Below are 4772 nucleotides of genomic sequence, written 5' to 3'. Positions count from 1 at the left end.
AAACTTGCATGGTTTCAAAGGAAACACACACATTTCAAAGGTAAAATACCCATCAGCTCCAAATCCGGTCTCTTGATTATTACTACATCACATACAAATGGCTCCATCAATTTCAATCAGCAGCGAGACCTCAAACTACATCAGTGAATATGTGATCAAAAAAGGATTTGGAGTGAAGGGTCTGTCAGAAACTGGACTAAAAACCCTACCAACCCAATATGTTCAGCCAGTGAAAGAGAGGATCGACATTGACGACGTGTTGGCCGGAGAGGCGATCCCGATCATTGACATGTCGGAGTGCGACGAGAAGAAGATGGCAGACTCGATCTGCGATGCTGCAGAGAGATGGGGTTTCTTTCAGATCGTGAATCACGGCGTCCCAGTGGAGGCTCTGGAAAACGTTCAGGCGGCGACCCACCGCTTCTTCGGTATGTCGGCGGAGGAGAAGAACAAGTATTCGAAGGAGAACTCGACGTCGAACAACGTCCGCTACGGCACGAGCTTCACTCCTCAGGCCGAGAAGGCTTTGGAGTGGAAAGACTTCCTCAGTCTCTTCTTCGTCTCCGAGGAAGAAGCTTCTGCTCTGTGGCCCCCCACTTTCAGGGATGACGCTATCGAGTACATGAGAAAGAGTGAGGTGGTGATCAAGAAACTGCTTGATGTGCTGATGAAGAGGCTAAACGTGAACGAGATCGACTCCGAAAGAGAGAATCTGCTGATGGGGTCAAAGCGCATCAACATAAACTACTACCCAGTCTGTCCGAATCCGGAGCTCACCGTCGGAGTCGGGCGTCACTCCGATGTCTCCACACTCACCGTTCTCCTCCAAGACGAGATCGGCGGACTTTACGTCAGAGACGACAAGAGAGACAGTTGGATTCACGTCCCTCCCATCAAAGGCTCCTTGGTCATCAACATCGGCGACGCCCTTCAGATAATCAGCAACGGCCGATACAGAAGCGTCGAGCACAGAGTTGCGGCTAACGGAAAGAGTAACCGCATTTCGGTGCCCATTTTTGTCAATCCCAGGCCGTGTGACGTTATCGCTCCTCTGCCTGAGATTCTAGCCACTGGAGAGCAGCCAATTTATAAACAAGTTCTCTATTCCGACTATGTCAAACACTTCTTCAGAAAGGGCCACGATGGAAAGGAAACGGTCGACTTCGCAAAGATATAACCTTTTTTTTTTCCTACGACCCATGTTATTACCAAGAAATTTCTTTATTTAGTTGTGCCTTGCAAATAATAACATTCGTTTATCGATCAGTTTATAAAATAATTCTGTAATGGTATCTTATTTGGCATCTTGATCTTCAGTCTAGCTACTCTCAGGCCCGGCCTTTACAAAGGCAAAGTAAGCCATTGCTTAAGGCCTTAATATATAAAAATGGCTTTGTGATAAGGCCTAATATTTTCTTTAAGGCCCATTATTGTAAGAGCTATTTCCCTATTAACAAAACCACCATACTATTTACTATAGTAAATAATGGACTTTTAATATGTTGTAAATAGGGCAGTATAATAAAATAGCCAGTTTGAAACTATAGATTTTGTTTTTAACCTATGTTTCATAACTTTTAGAGAAATAGCCAACGTGTTTAGGTGTCAATAATTAATAGACTAATTTGCTCTTTTACTCAATCAAATGGAAATAATGAATATAATTATATTAAATAATAGGCAATAACGATATAAAATAACAGAAAATTTCAAAATTGTTATACGTAGCCTTTAACCTCTAACAAATCTCAACAAAATATTTTATCAAAGATATCATTAATCACGCGGCGCGCTAATCTAGAACGGCTTCACCAAGACTGACGTTACTGTGTAAGAACCTGTCAACACAGATAATAAACGTAGATTACTGAAAATTATCTCATTCTCCACATTTCAGTAATTTGAATAGAAATAAATGGAAATAGCTGTAAATAAATAATCTGTACCTCTACATTTTTCCAAAAACCGACATTCGAAAATCTTCACTGTTAAAAAAAAAAATTAACAGTGAGAGTCGGGCCACCTCTAACCAAGCTCCAATCGTCTCTCCCGCTAACCACCACCGTGAGGCTCGTCGCGACCCCGTCTCCAAGCTCTCCCTCCCCTACGCTCTCGTCAACCGCCTCATGTGGGCATTGATCTGGCTCCGACGAGCCTTCGTCGACCTCCTCCGCCGCCTCCGGCCGATCTGCGTCATCGGCGACAACTTCTTCGGCTGGACTATCCCCTTGGCCTGCGACCTCGGCGTCTTCCTCGTCATCTTGGCATGTTGAAGGTTTAAAAAAAACCCAGATCTGATTTTGTGGAGAGAGAAAGAGAGAGAGAGAGATAGAGAGAGAGAGAACGTGGATTCTAATATCTGGTAACTACCTTCTACAAAATAGGAATTTAACATGCACAAAAAAAGAAAAAAAAATAACGTGATTTTAAAAAACTGCTTTAATTATTGAAGGACAAAAAAGTAAAAAATATTTTGCCACCTAATACGTTTGGCTATTTCCCTAAAAAAAAACTCCAAACATAGGCAAAATCTCAAACTTAATGTTATAGGTGGCCTACTTACTTAGAAAACTCTTGTAAATAAGCCCATTTACTTAAACAAGAAAGCAAGGAAGCTATATTATAATTCCAAAAGTCAGACGCAATTATGGTTTGAACGTGTCAATAGAGGTTTTGAAATAGCAACGACTTTGGGGGAAAAACAAGGAGAACGACACATTCCTTTGAAAGTCTTCAAGCAATTTTTTTGTTAAAATTATCAAGTTTGCATGTTTGGTAGTTAACTCAAAAAGTTTTTGGACTTGTTTGGTTCTCATCTCAAAAACAAAAAACGAAAGTAGCGTTTGGTTTAATTTTCTGGAAAAAAATTTTAAAATTTTTTTGAAGTTGTTTTGTAAAAGAGTAAAGAAAACTGAAAACAAATAAAATGTGTTTTTGGAAAAAAAAAAAAAAAAATTCTTCTCTTCTCTCCTCCTTCAAAAACAAAAATGAAAACTGTACCAAACAGTTTTTTCAGTTTTTTCAATTTATAAAAAACAAAAATAAAAACTGTACCAAACAGCTTTTTGAAAACAACTGCAAAATAATTTTTCAGTATAACTACAAAAATTAGAAAATAGAAAACAAAAACTTTTTGAGTGAACTACCAAACGGCCCCTTTGTTTTCTATTTTCTAATTTTTGTAGTTGTACTGAAAAATTATTTTGCAGTTGTTTTCAAAAAGCTGTTTGGTACAGTTTTCATTTTTGTTTTTGAGAAATTGAAAAAAATGAAAAAACTGTTTGGTACAGTTTTCATTTTTGTTTTTGAATGAGAAGGAGGAGAGAAGAGAATAATTTTTTTTTACAAAACACATTTTATTTCTTTTCAGTTTTCTTTACTCTTTTACAAAACAACTTCAAAATTTTTTGAAATTTTTTTCCGAAAAATTAAACCAAACGCAACTTTCACTTTTTGTTTTCAATTTTTTTTATCTCAAAAAGTCAAACACACTTTTTTGAATGAAAACCAAACACTTTTCTAAATGTATTAGACTTCTTATTTGTTTCGTTAAGGTATTTTATTTTGTTCAGACTAATAATTATTAGATTGTTATTTAGTACTTTTGTTCTTTTTTTCTTCTTTATTTAAAAAAAAAACATAAGACTATGCCTAGTAAAAAATTTGTTTCCGATTATGAAAAAAAGGATAGAAGATAAATTGGTTAACTATAAAAAAAGACTTTGATGAATTCTTCATATACATTTTTTTAGCAATTATAGACAAAGAAATTGATGAAAAAGCGCTTGAATATGACGATGATGATGACATGGTAGAAATAGAAGGAGAAACTAATGGTAATATGAACGATGAACATATAAATACTTATGATTCGGGACGATTGAATAAAATTTGTATAAGCTTTTATATATAACTATTTCCTTGTTTTGGCCTAATTGTTAATTCTCGCTTAAGGCCTCGGATTTTGATGGACCGATCCTGGCTACTTTGTATCTCTTTATAACTTCATTCAAATGCATAGCATGTACTTCACGTGTCAGAGAAACGTACATTATACGAGAACAATAATTAGTGACAGGGTGAAGAAGGTTCTTTTTTTTTTACGAGCTAGTCCTTTTTTTTTTTGTCAAAATCTAACTATTTGGTGACGACAATATTTTTAACCCCTAAATTTTTTGTATTGTAAATAATATTTTCTCACTTTTCTTCCAAATATAAACATTTCATGAAAATCTCTCAAGTCCTCGTACTATCTATTAATATATAATTATTATATATGGTTATAAATTTGGTTAAATACATATCCTTATTTGTAATGTACAATATTGATTTATAGCTATAATATAGTTAAATTTATAATATATATCTTTAATTTTAATTTATACACTTTTTTATCTCTTCTCGTTGGATTTTTTTCGATAGTGAAAATTTAAAACACCTTCACCCCTTCCCCCTCTCGAATTCAACTACCACCACAAGATCGCCCATCCCCACTAACCATTTTTTTTTTCAAAATCAGTTAGGTTTGCCGCAAGTTGGTAGTTACGAAATACATGAATGCGACCTGATCCAATATCGCACTTTAAAATTCATACAAATGAAATTGCGTTATAATGTACAATAATATACGATAGTGTACGATGATGTACGATGTTATACGATAAAATTCATACTTTTTGAGCATTTTAAGCTGAAAAAATCAAATTCACGTGAAACTTTGTCATTCTAGGTCATCATAGCTAGGATTCCCTCGTATCTCGTCGAATTTAGTT

The 4772-nt window shown here is 35.5% G+C and overlaps 1 pseudogene; it reads left to right on the top strand.

Moving 5' to 3' along the window:
• Window positions 1-1398, top strand: LOC149408225 (feruloyl CoA ortho-hydroxylase F6H1-3 pseudogene; annotated as a pseudogene).
• The last annotated feature ends 3374 nt before the right edge of the window (window positions 1399-4772 follow it).

The sequence above is a fragment of the Urtica dioica genome, chromosome 1 (assembly GCF_054948205.1).
Source record: "Urtica dioica subsp. dioica isolate 48M chromosome 1, U.dioica_male_clone48M_v1_H2, whole genome shotgun sequence".
NCBI lineage: Eukaryota > Viridiplantae > Streptophyta > Magnoliopsida > Rosales > Urticaceae > Urtica > Urtica dioica.
This window is presented reverse-complemented; position numbering and strand designations above follow the sequence as displayed.